Source organism: Chiloscyllium plagiosum, unplaced genomic scaffold, assembly GCF_037043375.1.
Source record: "Chiloscyllium plagiosum isolate Xiang-an unplaced genomic scaffold, Cpla_swu_hap1 HiC_scaffold_30, whole genome shotgun sequence".
Lineage (NCBI taxonomy): Eukaryota > Metazoa > Chordata > Chondrichthyes > Orectolobiformes > Hemiscylliidae > Chiloscyllium > Chiloscyllium plagiosum.
Genome location: NW_028270168.1, coordinates 51,319,779 through 51,340,003, shown reverse-complemented (window position 1 = coordinate 51,340,003; position 20,225 = coordinate 51,319,779). Strand labels below are relative to the sequence as shown.

At 45.3% G+C, this 20,225-nt stretch overlaps 1 protein-coding gene across 5 annotated transcripts in view; it reads right to left on the bottom strand.

The window, feature by feature from the left end:
* The window catches only part of col16a1 (collagen, type XVI, alpha 1), a 371,262-nt gene extending 369,075 nt beyond the window's left edge, over positions 1-2,187 (bottom strand). For 4 of the 5 annotated variants that reach the window (XM_087976932.1, XM_087976935.1, XM_087976934.1 and 1 more), the window contains exon 1: positions 1,654-2,035. The gene's annotated coding sequence lies outside the window, so the exon portion shown is untranslated. Of the gene's footprint in view, positions 1-1,653; positions 2,036-2,057 lie in introns of those variants that run through there. The other variant, XM_087976933.1, reaches the window with a different exon arrangement.
* Positions 2,188-20,225: the final 18,038 nt, after the last annotated feature.

The window sequence follows — 20,225 nt, the reverse complement described above, 5'->3', positions numbered from 1 at the left end:
GCATGTTCTTCCTGTCTGCAATGAACACGGCCCTATATAGCACCACAGCACTCCTGAATGCACCACAGCACTCCTGAATGCACCACAGCACTCCTGAATGCACCACAGCACTCCTGAATGCACCACAGCACTCCTGAATGCACCACAGCTCTCCTGAATGCACCACAGCACTCCTGAATGCACCACAGCACTCCTGAATGCACCACAGCACTCCTGAATGCACCACAGCACTCCTGAATGCACCACAGCTCTCCTGAATGCACCACAGCTCTCCTGAATGCACCACAGCACTCCTGAATGCACCACAGCACTCCTGAATGCACCACAGCACTCCTGAATGCACCACAGCACTCCTGAATGCACCACAGCACTCCTGAATGCACCACAGCACTCCTGAATGCACCACAGCACATCTCCTGAATGCACCACAGCACTCCTGAATGCACCACAGCACTCCTGAATGCACCACAGCACTCCTGAATGCACCACAGCACTCCTGAATGCACCACAGCACTCCTGAATGCACCACAGCACTCCTGAATGCACCATACTGCAAGAGCGACTGACAGTCCTATTATGGTTGTCAATGTCATTCTTTGCACATTCTACCGGCCCAGCACCCAGTTAAATGGTGACACATTCCCAGGGCCCAATATAAGTAATGGCTTAGCCCTGTGCCCTGTATAATATTGACACACAACAGGGTCCTGCCTGAATAATCACACGCTCACAAGGCCCAAGATAAGTACTGACCCACAGCCAGGACTCTGTGTAAATTGTGACATACATCCGGGGTCCTGTGCAAATACTGACACCTATGCAGCCTTGTATAAATATTGACACATGGTCCTGGGGTCTGGCATAAATACTGATACACTCCAGGGTCCTTTGTAAATATTGACACACTCTTGTATTTTGTGCAAATTTTGATTTACTCTTGAAGTCTTACCTACATGTTTGATACACTCCCCGGTCCTGTGTAAATATTGACATACACCGAGGGTCCAATGTAAATATTACCGCACATTCCTGTGTATATATTGATACATACATCTCGGGTGCTTTGTAAATATTGACACACTCCCGGAGTCATGTATAATTATTGACACATATGTTTAGGGTCCTATGTAAATATTGGCACATATATTCCGGGTGCTTTGTAAGTATCCTTCCAGATATTGCTGTACAAACATCCCTACGCTTTGTCGCCAATTTTGGTGGGAATCGTTCGGAGGTGAGTCAGTATGGATTGTGGTTTCATCAATTAGCTTTTCTTAAATGAAATGTCTTCATTCAGACAATACCGTTCACGCCAAAGCCTCAATCCCTCGCGCCAGAAGGGATTTTGAGAGAAATTCCATCACCTTGTCACCCCGCCCTGGTCTCTATCAATGATCACATCCCACTTTCCTGGGACTCGCTCCCAGTGCAGTTCCCCGGGAGAGACTCGGGGCCCTTTCCCTTTTACAAAGGCAGAAACCAACAGACACTCAGTCAACTGGATTGACAAACCTTCCCAATGAGCAAGCCGAAACTCAAAACTAAACAAAACATTTAAAACTAAAAAGACTACCGACTTCATTGCAAAACACGAAGACAATTCGATCAGCGGGCAAGTTTACAAATACAAAGAAAAGTTGTTTCAAAGGTTACCTTGAAATAAAAGTGAGAGTGCTTCAGGCTCCAATTCCCCGTGAATTTAGTGGGGTGGGTTTAAGGTATGTGTCTGGGACTTCTCTCCCCTCAAAACCTACACACAGGCAGACAGACCTGCTTCTCTCATTCACCCTCTGAACTGATTCCGTCTCAGCTTCCCAGGGGGGCTCCTGTTAATTACTTGGCTCTGGGAGGAGGAACCACGACCCCCCTCTCCCTCCCACTCTTTGTGAGTACACTCAGACTCGCCCAGACAGGAGCCGCAGACTCCGGGGTCCCGGGTCAGAATGATACAGTCCCGGGACGTGCAGGCATGTCACCCGCTTCCCTTTCAAATAGATTCCGCAACAATATGGACAACAACATAGGGGGAAAAAAAAGGAAAGAAAATGTCCACAAACTTTCTTTGCTTTCCCAGTCTGGCTGCATGTGCTGACGGTCGATGGCGAGTTCAAACTCACATCTGGTTTAAAGATTGAGTTGGCGGCGCATTGTGGAGGCGGGATAATTTTAACTGGATCCAGTACGGCCAGTGGAAGTTGGAAATATCCTGGTCCCTGAGCCATGCACATCTCCTGACTTGGCCGCAATCACCTTTGAGGTGACCCCTGTCCCAAAGGCTCCCATCAACTCAGATTATCCCTGAAATAACCACCGACCGTCTGCACTAACGGATGTTGGCGATCTGAAATAAAAGCGGAAAGTCCTGCTGTTCTGAATAAGAATGGGAATGTATTTTTCTCTCCACAGACACTGCCAGACCTGCTGAGTTTCTCCAGTACTTTCTGCTTTTACTTCAGACCTTCACATCTTGAACGTGCTGGAAGTGGCTGACTATCTCAGACTGATATCTAGCCAGAGGAACCATCTCAGCTCTAAAAGACTGGCTTAACAAATATTTGAACCCTCCTTTATTCCACTGACCCAGGTCTCGCACAGGTTCTTCTCAACACTGTCCCCTGACTGAGGGAGTCACTTTGACCACTGTCTTTCCAAACTCACATTCAAATGGATTCCACAACAATATGAATAACTATTCGACAAAAAAAATCCAGGCATCACTGTCTTCTGTTCCGGTTTTGTAATCTTCCTCATCCCATTACAACCCTGGCTGTTACCTCCTCCAGAATGTACTGGCCAAAATCTTTTGCATGGCACTCTCTCTCTCTCTCTTCCTCTCTCCCTTCTGCTGCTTCAGACTAATTTAACTGACCACACTAACAGTCAGCTCCTCCACAATTGATTTGACATTACTCTCTAAGACTGGCATGGCTTTATAAATGTTGGAGATGTGGCTCAGACAAATCGATTATATATTACCTGAAGGAAGCTTGAGAGAGGTGCTTTTGAGAGTTCATTTTCACCGAGTGCTAAATGGCTACAATTCTGGAGAACCGACATGTTGTGCTTTCAATATGGAGATTCAGAATGGGGCATACATGTACAATGTGGGTTAGTCTTCAAGTTTTAGAATAGAATAGAATAACATCTGTTTAGGTAAGTTACTTGAGAAGATTCTGATTTAAGATGTACATGCATTTGGAAAGAGGAGTCAGCATGGCTTTGTACGTGGGAGATCATGCCTCACAACTTTGTTAGAGTTCTTTAATGAAGTGACCACGAAGGTTGATGAGGGCAGGGCAATAGGCATAGTCTATATGGGTTTCAGCAAGACCATTGATAAGATTCCACAGAGTAGACTGCTCTGGAAGGGGGAGCTGGCTAATTGGATACATAATTGGATTGATGGTCGGAAGCAGAGAGTGGTAGTAGAAGGTTGCTTGTCAGACTGGAAGCCTGTGACTAGTGAAGTGCCTCAGGGGATAGAACATAGAACAATACAGCACAGAACAGGCCCTTCGGCCCATGATGTTGTGCCGAACATTTGTCCTAGCTTAAGCACCTATCCATGTACCTATCAAATTGCCGCTTAAAGGTCACCAATGATTCTGACTCTGCCACTCCCACAGGCAGCGCATTCCATGCCCCCACCACTCTGGGTAAAGAACCTACCTCTGACATCCCCCCTATACCTTCTACCCTTCACCTTAAATTTATGTCCCCTTGTAACACTCTGTTGTACCCAGGGAAAACGTCTCTGACTGTCTACTCTATCTATTCCCCGATCATCTTATAAACCTCTATCAAGTCACCCCTCATCCTTCGCCGTTCCAATGAGAAAAGGCCTAGCACTCTCAACCTATCCTCGTACGACCTATTCTCCATTCCAGGCAACATCCTGGTAAATCTCCTCTGCACCCTCTCCAAAGCTTCCACATCTTTCCTAAAGTGAGGCGACCAGAACTGCATACAGTACTCCAAATGTGGCCTAACCAAAGTCCTGTACAGCTGCAACATCACCTCACAACTCTTGAATTCAATCCCTCTGCTAATGAACGCTAATGCACCATAGGCCTTCTTACAAGCTCTATCCACCTGAGTGGCAACTTTCAAAGATCTATGAACATAGACCCCAAGATCCCTCTGTTCCTCCACCTTACTAAGAACCCTACCGTTAACCCTGTATTCCACATTCTTATTTGTCTTTCCAAAATGGACAACCTCACACTTGACAGGGTTGAACTTCATCTGCCACTCTTCAGCCCAGCTTGCATCATATCTAAGTCCCTTTGCAGCCGACAACAGCCCTCCTCACTATCCACAACTCCACCAATCTTCGTATCATCTGCAAATTTACTGACCCACCGTTCGACCCCCTCTTCCAAGTCATTAATAAAAATTACAAACAGCAGAGGACCCAGAACTGATCCCTGCGGAACTCCACTTGTAACTGGGCTCCAGGCTGAATATTTACCATCTACCACCACTCTCTGACTTCGACCGGTTAGCCAGTTCTCTATCCAACTGACCAAATTTCCCACTGTCCCATGCCTCTTGACTTTCCGCATAAGCCTACCATAGGGAACCTTATCAAATGCCTTACTAAAATCCATGTATACTACATCCACTGCTCTACCCTCATCCACATGCTTGGTCACCTCCTCGAAGAATTCAATAAGACTTGTAAGGCAAGACCTACCCTTCACAAATCCGTGCTGGCTGTCCCTAATCAAGCAGTGTCTTTCCAGATACTCATAAATCCTATCCCTCAGTACCCTTTCCATTACTTTGCCTACCACTGAAGTAAGACGAACTGGCCTGTAATTCCCGGGGTTATCCCTATTCCTTTTTTTGAACAGGGGCACAACATTCGCCACTCTCCAGTCCCCTGGTACCACCCCCGTTGACAGTGAAGACAAAACGATCATTGCCAACGGCTCTGCAATTTCCTCTCTTGCTTCCCACATAATCTTAGGATATATCCCGTCAGGCCCGGGGGACTTGTCTATCCTCAAGTTTTTTAAAATGCCCAACACATCTTCCTTCCTAACAAGTATCTCCTCTAGCTTACCAGTCCGTTTCATACTCTCCTCTTCAACAATACGGTCCCTTTCATTTGTAAATACTGATGGTGCTGAGCCCATGACTGTCTATTATCTATATCAATGATTTTGATGAGAATATATAAGACATGATTAGTAAGTTTGCAGATGACACTAAAATAGGAGGTATCGAGGACAGTGAGGAAGGTTATCAGAAATTGCAGCAGAACCTTGATCAGCTGGGGTAATAGGCTGAGAAAGTTTAATGTTGATAAGTGTGAGGTCTTGCATTTTGGAAAGTCAAATCAAGGTAGGAGTTTCATGGTGAATGATAGGGCCTTAAGGAGTGTAGTGGAACAGAGAGACCTTAAGTGGAGTCCCAGGTAGACAGGGCAGTGAAGGAGGCCTTTGGCACACTGGCCTTCATCAGTCAGGGCATTGAGTATAGAAGTTGGGAAGTTATGTTGGGAAGTTGAGAAGTTATGATGCAGTTGTACAGGATGTGTTAAGGCCGCACTTGGAGTATTATGTTCAGTTTTGGTCACCTTGCTACAAGAAGGATGCTATTAAACTGGAAAGAGTGCAGAGGAAATTTACAAGGATGTTGCCAGGAACCTTATCAAATGCCTTACTAAAATCCATGTAAACTACATCAATGTTCTGAGTTATAAGGAGATGTTGGACAAGCTAGGCTCGGACATTTTTCTTCAGAGTGTAGGAGACTGAGGGGTAATCTTATAGAAGTGTATAAGATCTTGAGAGGCATGGATAGGGTGAATGCACTCAGTATTTTTCACAGGGTAGGGACTAGGGGGATCAGTTTAAGGTTAGAGGGGAAAGAATAAAAGGGAATCTGAGGGGCAACTTTTTTACATAGAGGGTGGTATACATATGGAATGAGCTGCCAGCGGATGTGGTTGAGGCAGGTACATTAACAACATTTAAAAGACATTTGGACAAATACATGGATAGGAAAGGTTTAGAAGGATATGGGCCAAGTGCAGGGAAGTGGGGTTCGTGTGGATGGACAGTTGGCCCTTTGGATCCAAATCTTGGATACAAAAGAGGAACAAAAGTAGTTGCATTACTTTACAGAGTTTAAAACATATGTTCAAAATAAGACATAAGGATTGACATTACAGTCAGGTAAAAAATTTCAAATAAACATTGCATTGCAGCAACTCAACGCAAGGCCTCCACACGTGGTCTGACCATCTGTGCCAGACCCCAGTCCAACAGCCATCCCCACTCCACTCCAATCCTCCAGTCCGCTTCATACTGGCACTCAGCTGCTCCAAGGTAAGTTCCAGACCTGGCTTCCCGTGCTGGTCTCTGACCAGGACTCACTGCCCACACTACGCTGTGACATGCTCTCCACACTACTCTGGGACTTGCTCCCTGTGCACAGCTCCAGGACATGCCTCCAGGACTAAGGGGAGAGAAAAAGAGAGATGTAAAAAAAAGAAAATGAACAGGTGGAGGAGAGGAGGTCCTGCAGGAACTTCTTACTGTGCCGCTATCTTGTATTGGATGAGGTTTAATTGTTGAGGTACACAGAGGAACTTGAGGTTTACTCTCAGTTTGGCCTCAAGAGATAGTCGATAAGATCACTCTGACGTACTTCCATACCGTAAGGATTCTGTAATCTCTGTTGTTGGGGAAGATAATTACAAAGTACCTTTGTCATCAGATCAGAACCAGGCCACTTTGGAAGAGTATAGAGTCACAGAGATGTACAGCACGGAAACAGACCCTTGAGTCCAACCTGTCCATGCCAAACAGGTATCCTAAACTAATCTAGGCCCATTTGCAAGCACTTGGCCCATTTCCCTCCAAACCCTTCCTATTAATATACCCATCCAAATGCCTCTTAAATGTTGCAATTGTACCAGCCTCCACACGTACACGTACCACTCTCTGCACATGAAAAAGTTGCCTCTTAGATCCCTTTTATATATTTCCCCTCTCACCCTAAACCTATGCCCTCTAGTTCTAGACTCCCCCACCCCAGGGAAAAGACTTTATCTGTTTACCCTATCCATGCCCCTCATGATTTTATAGACCTCTATAAGGTCACCCCTCAGCCTCTGACGTTCCAGGGAAAACAGCCCCAGCCTGTTCAGCCACTCTCTATAGCTCAAATCCTCCAACCCTGGCAACATCCTTGTAAATCTTTTCTGAACCCTTTCAAGTTTTACAATATCTTTCCAATAGGAAGGAGACCAAAATCGCACGCAATATTCCAAAAGTAGTCTAATCAACGTCCTGTACAGCTCCAGCGTGACCCCCCAACTCCTGTACTCAATGCTCTGACCAATAAAGGAAAGCATACCAAATGCCTTCTTCACTATCCTATCTACCTGCTTTCAAGGAACTCTGAACCTGTACTCCAAGGTCTCTTTGTTCACCAACCCTCTCCAGGATCTTACCATTAAGTGTACAAGTTCTTCTCTGATTTGCCTTTCCAAAATGCAGCACCTCGCATTTATGTAAATTAAACTCCATCTGCAACTCCTCAGCCCATGGCCCATCTGATCAAGATCCTGTTGTAATCTGAGGTAACCTTCTTCGCTACACCTCCAATTTTGGTATCATCTGAAAAATTGCTAACTATACCTCCTATATTCACATCCAAATCATTTATATAAATGACGAAAAGTAGTGGACCCAGCGCCAATTCTTGTGGCACTCCACTGGTCACAGGCCTCTAGTCTGAAAGCAACCCTCCACCACCACCCTCTGTCTTCTACCTTCGAGCCAGTTCTGTATCCAAATGGCTAGTTCTCCCTGTATTCCCTGATATTTAACCTTGTTAACCAGTCTCCCATGGGAACCTTGTCAAACTCCTTACTGAAGTTCATATAAATCACATCTACCGCTCTGCAGTTCAGCAGCTCCTCTTCCTGTGAAGAGAAATGTAAGTGTGAAACTCTTCTGCACATGGAAGAGAATCATATTGGCCATTATCAAATGGCAGAATAGACTTGTTGGGCTGACTGGCCTAATTCGGCTCTTTTGTCTATTGGTATAATTTGTTATGAGAAGCATGGATATGCCGAGTAACTAAGATCTTTTACCAAAGGTGGGGAAGTCCAAAACTACAGTTTAAGGTGAGAGGGGCAAGATTTACGAAGGATATGAGGGTAACTTTTTCATGCAAAGGGTGGTATGTGTGGAATGAGCTGCCAGGCAAAGTGGTGGAGGCTGGTACAATTACAACATCTAAAAGTCATCTAGATGGGTTCATGAATTAGAAGGTTTCGTGGATATGGGCCAAATGCTGTCAAATGGGACTAGGTCAGATTGGGATATCTGGTTGGCTTGGGTGATTTGGACCAAAGGGTCTGTTTCCATGCTGTATGACTCTATACTGAGTGGCAATGTGGCTCAGTGGTTAGCAGTGCTACCTCACAGCACCAGGAACCCGGGTTCCCACCTTGGGTGACTATGTGGAGATTGTATATTCTCCCCGTATCTGTGAAGCTTTCCTCTGGGTCTTCCAGTTCCTCCCACAGTCCAAAGATGTGCAGGTCAGGTGAATTGGCCATGCTAAATTGCCAATAGTGTTAGATGCATTTGACAGGGGTAAATTTAGGGAATGGGTCTCTTTTCAGAATGTTGGTGTGGACTTGTTGGGCAAAATGGCCTATTTCCACACTGTCGGGAATCTAATAAGTGATTTAGAATTGTTCACCATTGTTCACCAAAGTCATTATGGGATCTGCAGCTAATGATCTGTTGAGTTAAGATAGAGATCAGCTATGACTTCGTTGAATGCCAGAAGATAATTTTAGGGCTGAATGGCCTCCACCTGTTCCTTCAATTTCATACACTTAACCTCTTTTGACCACTTTTCAGCTTAACCCTCAACCTTTCCTCAAAAGTCTACTTTTATTCCAGGTCAAGTGTTGGTCAATCTGATCTTTGCCCTGCATGGTCAGCACAGTTGCTAGGTGATGTTGTTGTACAGTTTGGGGTCTGTTCATTGAGGTCTCCAAAAAAATCTCCCTTCTTTTTCAAGGCTACCCTGAAATGTCATCAGGGCCGGCTGGTTGATGTACCTTCACCAAAGCAGAGCTAAAGGATGACACCCACTGTGTGCAGAGGAGCTGGCCATTTGGCCATCCTGTGGTACTCTGACACACCTCCTCGTCAGGCTCAGCATGGGCCTGCAAACAGGAATTCTGTGCGGGGTGCACAAATTCTTCATGTGCTCATTTTCTTTCCCTGCATTTCTTGCTCTCAGCCACCCCAACCCCCATTGTCACTATCCCAACCCCCAATGGGATGACCAGTGGATTCTAGTACACCACCATGAGTCTCACTGTGTGTGACACTAGTCAGGTCTCAACCTGTATTGGGCTGAGGCAGGCTATTTGACTGTGTTGGCATCATAATGAAGGGAATCAGGATATATGAAATGTGTATTTACTTGCAGTTTTTGTGATGAGTTTTCAACTTCAAGAGAATGTGAGGTGGGGGTGGTAAGGGGACTAATGAGGGACTTGTTAACTATTGATGATCCTTCTCATCTCTAACTAGAAAGACTGAAGTCAGTTAGGAGACTGTCTATTTTCAATTGTTTGTAGGCCCTGAGCTGTGCTTAACATTCATTCATAATCTGTCGTGCAGAGCACAGTAACTGGACTGAGAGGAAATGATGTCAGTCTAGCCTGAGATTGGAAAACCTGACAGTCTGTTAGCTCCCTGAAAGGCAAGTGTTTCTAATTTACAAAGAGAAACATATGTTCGACTGCTGCTTCACTCCAAAGGCAACCATATAAATCAGGTTGTTGTCAACAGGAGCAGGCCTTTCCTTCTCTTGCAGTAGGTTGAGAAGCAGCAGTCTTTTAAATGTCAGCAACAATAATGGCTGAGAAAAGTTGTTCTCCGTGTGGCAATGTGATGGAGATAAATGGTGCTTCTTTTATTTCAGGAACGTGAGGGGTACTGCAGCCAGATTGTCACATTCCTCATCAATTGAAAACTTGCCACAAAGTTCCAGGAGTAAGACGTCAACCAGAGCAGCTCATGTCTGAAGAACTCCTTTCCCCTTTACAATCATTCTGGGGGGTATTGGTCATAGTTCTGGGGTGGCACTCCTGCTTCTGAGTGAGAAGGTGTGGTTTCAGGTCCTGCAGGCAATATTAGGCTGCTGTTTAGAAGGAATACTGTCAGAAGGACTGTTTCTTGTTGAGCAGCTAAGCGCTGTTTCCTCTTTCACATGGCAGCATTCCAAAAGAGAGCAGTAGAGCTCATCCTGCTGGATTGGGCAATATTCATCCCTTGACAAGCAGCACTCTGACAGATTATCTGTTCATGATCTCATCCCTTCTTGTGGGACCTTCCTGTATGCAAATTGCACTGCTGTCTTCCCCACATTGCAACCGTGATAACACTTCATTATCTGCAAGACCTATGTGAGTGCTTGAGGTTATATAGGTGCTATTTAAATGCAAGAATATAAAAAGGGTACAGGGTGTGAAGGGGCATGTGGGACATTAAAGTTTGTTGTGAAGTGAAGGGGAGATGTGGGATTGAACAGAGTGGGATAATAAAGTATGTGGGAAGAAAAGGGTCTGGCGAGATTAAACTGGGTGGCTCATTTACAGACAAGTACTAGCAGACCCGATGGGTTTAATGGTCAAACATTTTATGATTCTGCAATGAGGCATTAGAAAGGGAAATGGAAGCATGCAAGGTGGACGGAGAGAAGTTAGTCAAGGACCCATGTCAATACCTTTGGTCACATAAAACTGTGTAATAGCATGAACATTCGCTGCTGGGGAATATTCAGCCTAGCATTATAAAAAGGCAACTGGTACCAACTGATTAGTCAGATATGCATATTCATAAACACGTATATAGATATCCTGATCTGAGATTTTCATTCCAAATTCTAGCCCATAGTTCTAATATTAAAATGTCATTTAGATAAGTTCCAAAAGGCATTTTACAAGGTGCTGCACAAAAGGCTGCTGCATAAGACAGAGATGTAAGGCATTTTGAGTAATGGGTGCAAGTGAGGACTCCAGATGCTGGAAATCAGAGTCTAGATTAGAATGTTGCTGGAAAAGCACAGCAGATCAGGCAGCATCCAAGGAGCAGGAAAATCGACGTTTCCGGCAAAAGCCCTTCATCAGGAATGAAGGCAGTGAGCCTCCAGGATGGAGAGATAAATGGGAAGGGGGTGGGGCTGGGGAGAAGGTAGCAAAGAGTACAATAGGTGGATGGGGGTGGGGACGAAGGTATTAGGTCAGAGAGGAGGGTGGAGTGGATAGGTGGGAAGGGAGATTGGCAGGTAGGACAGGTCATGGGGATGGTGCTGAGCTGGAAGGTTGGAACTGGGGTGAGGTTGGGGAAGGAGAAACGAGGAAACTGGTGAAGTCCACATTGATGCCCTGGGGTTGAAGTGTTCCGAGGCGGAAGATGAGGCGTTCTTCCTCCAGGCGTTGGGTGGTAAGGGAGCAGCGGTGAAGGAGGCCCAGGACCTCCATGTCCTCGGCAGAATGGGAGGGGGAGTTGAAATGTTGGGCCACGGGGCAGTGGGGTTGATTGGTGCGGGTGTCCCAGAGATGTTCCCTGAAGCACTCTGCGAGAAGGCATCCAGTCTCCCCGATGTAGAGGAGACCGCATCGGGAGCAACGGATACAATAAATGATACTGGTGGAAGTGCTGGTGAAACTTTGATGGATGTGGAAGGCTCCTTTAGGGTCTTGGATAGAGGTGAGGGAGGAGGTGTGGGTGCAGGTTTTGCAATTCCTGCGGTGGCAGGGGAAGGTGCCAAGATAGGAGGGTGGGATGTAGCGGGTGTGTGGACCTGACCAGGTAGTCACTGAGGGAACGGTCTTTGCGGAAGGCGGAGAGGGGTGGGGAGGGAAATATATCCCTGGTGGTGGGGTCTGTTTGGAGGTGGCGGAAATATCGGCGGATGATTTGGTTTATGCGAAGGTTGGTAGGGTGGAACGTGAGCACCAGGGGCGTTCTGTCCTTGTTACGGTTGGAGGGGAAGGGTCTGAGGGCGGAGGTGCGGGATGTGGACAAGATGTGTTGGAGGGCATCTTTAACCACGTGGGAAGGGAAATTGCGGTCTCTAAAGAAGGAGGCCATCTGATGTGTTCTGCGGTGGAACTGGTCCTCCTGGGAGCAGGTACGGCGGAGGCGGAGGAATTGGGAATATGGGATGGCATTTTTGCAGGAGGTAGGGTGGGAAGAGGTGTAATCCAGGTAGCTGTGGGAGTCGGTGGGTTTGTAAAAAATGTCAGTGTCAAGTCGATCGTCATTAATGGAGATGGAGCAGTCCAGGAAGGGGAGGGAGGTGTCAGAGATGGTCCAGGTAAATTTAAGGTCAGGGTGGAATATGTTGGTGAAGTTGATGAACTGCTCAGCCTCCTCGCGGGAGCACGAGGTGGCACCAATGCAGTCATCAATGTAGCGGAGGAAGAGGTGGGGAGTGGTGCCAGTGTAATTACGGAAGATCAACTGCTCTACGTAGCCAACAAAGAGACAGGCATAGCTGGGGCCCATACGTTTGCCCATGGCTACCCCTTTGGTCTGGAGGAAGTGGGAGGATTCAAAGGAGAAATTGTTAAGGGTGAGGACCAGTTCAGCCAAATGAATGAGAGTGTCGATAGAAGGGTACTGTTGGGGACGTCAGGAGAGGAGAAAACGGAGGGCTTGGAGGCCCTCGTCATGACGGATGGAGGTGTAGAGGGATTGGATATCCATGGTGAAGATGAGGCATTGGAGGCCGGGGAAACATAAATCTTGGAGGAGGTGGAGGGCATGGGTGGTATCTCGAATGTATGTGGGGAGCTCCTGGACTGGGGGGAATAAGACAGTATTGAGGTAGGTGGAGATGAGTTCGATGGGGCAGGAGCAGACTGAGACAATGGGTCGCCCAGGATGGTCAGGCTTGTGGCTCTCGGGAAGGAGGTAGAATCGGGCAGTGCGGGGTTCCTGGACTATGAAGTTGGAAGCTGTGGGTGGGAGATCCCCTGAGGTAATGAGGTTGTGTATGGTCTGGGAGATAATGGTTTGGTGATGGGGGGCGGGGTCATGGTCGAGGGGGTGGTAGGAGGAGGTGTCTTCGAGTTGGCGTCTGGCTTCAGCGGTGTTGAGGTCAGTGCACCAGACTACCACTGCGCCCCCTCTGTCCGCTGGCTTGATGGTGAGGTTGGGATTGGAGCAGAGGGAATGGAGGGCTATGCATTGTGAGGGTGAGAGGTAGTCACGGAGGGAACGGTCTCTATCTACACTAATACATTATGGGTAATGTATTAGCGTGGATAGAGGATTGGTTTGCCTACAGGAAGAAAAGAGTGGGGATAAATGAGTGCTATTCTGGTTGGCAATCAGTGACTAGTGTTGTGCCTCAGGGATCATTGTCGGGACTGCAATTTGTTTGTCCATAGTTTGTCGTGTGTCAAAATTTGCTGATGATATTAAGCTGACTGGTAGAGCAAAGTGTGCAGAGGACTGTGAAACTTTGCAAAGGTTATAGACAGTTTAAGTAAGTGGGCAAAGGTCTGGTGGATGGAGTACAATGTTAATAATTGTGAAGTCATCTAGTTTGGTAGAAATAGCAGTAAATTGGACTTTCATTTCAATTGTAAAAAACTGAAATTCAAACATGCTGCTGTGCAGAGGGACCTGGGTGTCCTTGTGCATGAATCGCAGGGGTTTGGTCTGCAGGTACAACAACTAATTAGGAAGCAAATGGAATTGTGTCCGTCATTGGTAGAGGGATTGAGTTTAAAAGCAGGGAGGTTATGTTGTAGCTGTACAGGGTACAGGTGAGGCCACACCTGGAGTACTGCAAGCAGTTTTGGTCTCCTTACTTGAGAAAGGGTATACTGGCACTGGAAATGGTGCAGAGGTTGTTCACAAAGTTGATTCGGATTTGGGGGATTGGTTTATGAGGAGAGACTGAGTAGACTGGGATTATGTCATTAGAATTTAGAAGATTTACGGGGGATCTTATAGAAACATTTAAAATTACGAAGGGAATAGATAAGATAAAAGTAGTGAGGATGTTTCCAATAGCAGGTGACACTAGGACAAGAGGGCATAGCCTGAAAATTTGGGGGAGCAGATTTAGGACTGACTTGAGAAGGAACTTCTTCACCCAGAGGGTTGTGAATCTATGGAATCCCCTGCCCAGGGAAGTGGTTGAGGCTTCCTCATTGAATGTTTTTAAGGCATAGATATATAATTTTTGAACAGTAAAGGAATTAAGGGTTATAGTGAGAGGGCGGGTAAGTGGAGCTGAGGCCACAAAAAGATCAGCCATGAACGTAATGAATGGGGGAGCAGGCTGGAAGGGCCAGATGGCCGACTCCTGTTCTTGGTTCTTATGTACATGAATAAGAAATGTTTGGAAGGATGTAAGCGAAATGCAGGCAGGCGGGACTAGTTTAGTTTGGGATTTTGGTGGGCTTGGAATGGTCGGACCAAAGGATCTGTTTTGGTGCCGTATGACTAAGTGCTAAAGTAAACATAATTCTACAGTGCTGCCAGTGGTTGTCACTGTGCCTGTAAATGGTACACACTGCTGCCATAATAAGCCAGTGGTGAAGTAACTGATTGTCTAAGGTGGTAGATATGCCAATTAAGCAGGCTGCTTTGTTCTGGATGGTGTCAAGCTTCTTGAGTGCAGTTGAAGCCACACCCAGCCAGGAAAGTGGGGAGTATTCCAACAAACTCCAGACTTGTGTCTTGGAGATGGTGGTAGTGAGGACTGCAGATGCTGGAGAAGTCAGAGTCAATAACGTTTGGAGCTGGAAAAAGCACAGCAGGTGAAGCAGCATCTGAGGAGCAAGGGAGTTAACATTTTGGGCTTAATCATTCACCAGGACTGGGAGGGAGGAAGGGGGCTGTGAAATAAATGGGAGGGGTGGGGCTGGGGGAAAGGTAGTTGGGATGACGATAGCTGGGCAAAGGGGGTTGGTGGTTGTGATAGGTTGGTGGCAAGTGTGGAGCAGATAGGTGCGGAGGAAAATGGACAACACCGAGCCAAGTCGGAGTGTTGGAACTGAGTTGGGGAGATTTGGAAACTGGCGAATTCAGTGTTAAGGCCGTGTGATTGTAACCTCCCAAAGCAGAAGATTAGGTGTTCCTCCTCCAAGGTATTCGCCAAAAACGGATACCCGCGCAACTTCATCAACAGATGCCTAAGAGAAAGACCACAGAACGAGGACATACCACAACCAAAAGGACTAGCCACACTACCATACATCAGGAGCATCTCGGAACTGACAGCCAGACTACTGCGACCCCTAGGACTCATAACGGCACACAAACCAACAGCCACGCTCAGACAACAACTCACCAGAACGAAGGACCCGATACCCAACATGAGCAAAACTAATGTAGTGTACAAAATCCCATGCAAGGACTGCACAAAACACTATATAGGACAAACAGGAAGACAGCTAACAATCCGCATACATGAACATCAACTAGCCACGAAACGACACGACCAGCTATCCTTAGTAGCCACACACGCAGACAACAAGCAACATGAATTCGACTGGGACAACACAAATCATAGGGCAAGCCAGACAGAGAACAGCCAGGGAATTCCTAGAGGCATGGCATTCATCCACAAACTCCATCAACAAACACATCGACCTGGACCCAATATACCAACCACTACAGCGGACAGCTGAAACTGACAACCGGAAGCGGCAGGAACAGACCACTATAAACACCAGAGGAAACATCAAAGAAGCGCTTCGCAGGAGGCTCCCAAGCACTGTTGATGTCGCCTAGCCAGGGGACGAAACGTTTGTAACAAAAACTTCCAGCTCGGCGAACAGAACCACAACAACGAGCACCCGAGCTACAAATCTTCACCCAAACTTTGTTCCTCCTCCAGTTTGTGGGTGGCAAATTAGAATTAGAATCCCTACAGTGTGGAAACAGGCCCTTCGGCCTAACAAGTCCACACTGACCCTCCAAAGAGTAACCCACCCAGACCTATTTCCCTACCCTATTTCTTTTTACCCCTGACTAATGCACCTAAGCTACACATCCCTGAACACTGTGGGCAATTTAGCACAGCCAATTCACCTAACCTGCATATCTTCAGATTGTGGGAGGAAACCTACACAAACACAGGGAGAATGCATAACCTCCACACAGACAGTTACCCGAAGCTAGAATTGAACCCAGGTCTCTAGTGCTGTAAGGCAGCAGTGTTAACCACCGAGTCACCATGCCATCTGTAATTGAAGACCTCTTAAGCTGCTTTATACCTGATGAAACATTTTTGGAGTGTAGGGCAAAGAAAATACATAGTCACCAAGAAATGATATCGGGTACCTTTACCCAGAGGAAGGTGAGATATTGAGTTGCTCCCAAAGCGAGGGGTTGAGGCAAAAGGTGCAAATGTATGCATGTATGAAAGGGATAAGCACATGTAGGGGAAGGCAATGAATAGTTATCATGGTTGGGTTAGATGAGGAAAGACTGGAGGAGACTGATGTGCATTTTGCACTGGAATGGACTGAATGGGCTGAATGAGGTAAAAACAATAACTGCAGATGCTGGAAACCAGATTCTGGATCAGTGGTGCTGGAAGAGCACAGCAATTCAGGCAGCATCCGACGAGCAGCAAAATCGACGTTTCGGGCAAAAGCCCTTCATCAGGAATAAAGGTAGAGAGCTTGAAGCGTGGAGAGATAAGCTTATCTCTCCACGCTTCAGGCTCTCTGCCTTTATTCCTGATGAAGGGCTTTTGCCCGAAACGTCGATTTTGCTGCTCGTCGGATGCTGCCTGAATTGAATGGGCTGAATGGCCTGTTTCTGTGCCACATATCTGATGTAAAACATGAATCCATTTGCATAGAGCATTGCCTCACAAACAGAAATAAAATGAATGAGCAGATTACCTGCTTTAGTTGGTTGAGTAGTGGTAAATGTTAGTTGAGAGGTAAAGATAAAGAGTGAGACCAACAAATTCAGTAAAGCCTGGATATCGAGGGATGTACAGGACAGGGAAAAGAGAGAAAGGGAGACTTATGGGTGCTCAAAACAGCAAAACCTGTGCTAAAGGAGTATTGACCATTATAAGGAAAAACTTAAAAAGGAAATTTGTGGGGCATAAAGGAAGCATGAAAGAATAATGGCAGTTTTCCTTTATGTTCACTTGTGGGACTTGAGCTTCACTGGCTAGGCCATCATTTATTGCCCATTCCCAGTAACCCTTGGGAAGGTGGTGATGAGCTGCCTTGTTGAAGCACTGCAGTTCATGTGTCATCTTGACTTATAGAGTCCTTTGGGAGAGACTTCCAGGAGTTTGAGCCAGTGATGCTGATAGATTCTGAAGTCAGCAAAATAAAGAAAAATCCTGTTATTTTACAAGTACATTAAGAATAAAAGGATAACAAGGGAAAAAGTAGGGTCTGTTAAGGACCACAGTGATAGTTTGTCCGAGGAACCGAAGGACTTAGGTCAGGATTTAAGTGATTATTTTATGTTGGTGTTCACTGATGACAGGGACATAATTTACTTAAAGAAATTAGCAAAGACAGAGAGAAAGTTCTGAGTTGTCCAGCAGGCTTAAAAGTTGATAAATGTGAAGTGTATCCTTGTGAGTGAAGTGTATCCCAGGTTTTTGAGTGAGGCAAGAGAGGAAATTGCAGAGGTGTTGACGAGAATTTTCAATTCTTCTCTGGCCACAGGAGAGGTGCTGGAGGACTAGATGACAGCTAATGTGGCACCATCATTCAAGAAGGAATCAAGATACAAACCAGGAAATGACAGGCTAGTCTATTCAACCTCAGTGGTGGGGAATCTATTGGCAACAATGCTGAGGGACAGAATGAATCTGTATTTGGAGAGGCAGAGAGTAATCAATAATAGTCAGCACATTTTTGATAAGGGCATATCCTGTCTGAGAGAGTCCAAGGGATCCAGTGAAATATGGCAAATTGAATCCAGAATTGGCTGAGTGGCAGGAAGCAGACAATGATAGTCAAGGGCTGTTCTTCTTACTGGGGCCCTTGCTGTTTGTGGTATCTAAAAACAATTTGGATGTAGGAGAGTTGGTCAATAAATTTGCAGAAGATGCAAAAGTTGGTGTGGTAGCAAATAGTGAGAAGGATAGCCTTAGATTGCAGGAGGATATAGACAAGCTTGTCAGGTAGGCTGATCAATAGCAAAGAGAACTTAATCTGAACAAGTGTGAGGTGTTGAACTTGGGCAGGACAAACAAGGTAAAGGAATACATGATGATCGACAGGACCTTGGAAAGCACTGAGGATCAGAGGGACTTTAGTGTGCATGTCTATCAGTCCCTTCAAGGGGATGTGACTACTATTGTGTTGGTTGGGTCTCCCAACAATGTGCTTGTGCAGTCACCTCTACAGCATTTTTACGTATTCTGTCATCTGTAGAGTTGGTTGACCCTCCACGTGGTTCCCCCTGGTAATGACCTGGTAGAGGAAGCTCGTTTTAACGGATGGCGGGTTTTAACTGTTTTAATGATGTTCTATCTGTAATTCAGACTTTAATTGACGTTGAGCGGTTTTGACTTTGTCAGGCCGTTGCTAGAGCATTACTTGGTCCAGTTCGGCAAATACGACCAGAGGAGGAATACGAGACGGCTGTGGGCACTTCGGGTCCTCTATCTTAGGATAGTTCAAAAGTCTTTATAGATAGAAATGGCTTTTGAGTCTAATTCTCCCTTTTCCGGTTGCGTGGGGGCGCGGGGAAACTCCTGCCCCACCTGTATGCTTATGGTGGCATCATGTGTAAAATGTTCCAACTATAAATTGATTAATTCGTCTGTCCAAACTCAGATGGGAGAGACCTACGATATTCTCCCAATGCAAGATTCTTCAAGCAGGCACGAAGAAACCATTTTAAACAATGAGAATCAAAGTGGAAAGTTGACGCAGTCGAAGGAGAGGGCCTCTCCTAGACCTGGTCTTTTAATAACTATGATGTTTTACAACTCTAATTTTAAAGGGCCTTTTAATTTTACAAGAGAGCTCGGAAACGAGGAGTGTAATATTCCAGTAGAGCCATTGGTTCTAAATTCAACCGAACGTAATAAAGATAAATTAGATTTAATTATAAAATATCCCCTAGATAATTTTAAATGTGAGTCTTGTCAAAATATGTTTAATACAATTGGACATTTCAGAAAATATCTAAACAGTGGTAGAGGAATAAAATCAATCCAAGCGAGATGTAGTAAATGCGATTGGGAAAATAGCTATCATGCTGTAGCTTGCCATTATCCTAAGTGTAAGGGAAAGAAAGAAATACAATTAGACAAGGTCTTCCAGTGTGAAAAATGTCTCCTTAAATTTTCCACCGCTATAGGATTAGGGCAGCATGAAAGACATAAGCACGTTGCTCTAAGAAATATTAAAAGAAGCTAGAATGTTAGTACGAAGAATAATAATCAAAATTAGAATAGACAAGGAAGTTGGTCCACTGTTGAAGTAACAATGTTACAAAATCTGGAGAAACAATATTCTGGTAGTAAAAGTATTAATAAAATGATAATGGAATAGTTGAAGACTAAAATACCTAAACATATCTCGGATAGGAGAAGACTTTTAGCTCACCAGAGTTGTAGTAAAAAAAAATGAGGATAAGGAAGATGATGTAAAAATTGAATTAGGGAAGTATGATAATGAGGAAGAAGAAAGTGAAGGCAGAGGAGATACGTAATAAATCAGATTACGTAAAATCTGCTTTGTGAGAATAAAGATGAAGAAAGGGACAGAATTAACAAACCTGTTAGACCTAATAGTGCCAAAAATAAACCTAATATGGCAAAGGATAATAATAATAAAATAATAAAAATAATAATATAATGGACAAATTCATTACTGGATTATTAAATAAAAACGATGATGGAAAGAAGAAAAAGAAGACAAGAAGGGAGAGAGGGAATCAAGTCCGGAAAGGAAATAGCTCCCAGATAAATAATGCAAAAGGGAGATATGTGAAAAGGAAAAGAAAAAGTAAAGTAAAAGGAAATGCACATGTTATTTAAGCATAAAAGGCAATACTTAGCAAGGGAAATAGTAGGATCTCCCGTTAATAGCATGTGCCCTTTTAGGAAGGAGGAACTCAAGGAGTTCTTCCATAATAAATTATCAATATCCAATGATAAATCAAATATTATAAAATTTGCAAAATATAAAGACAGCACTCAACTAAACT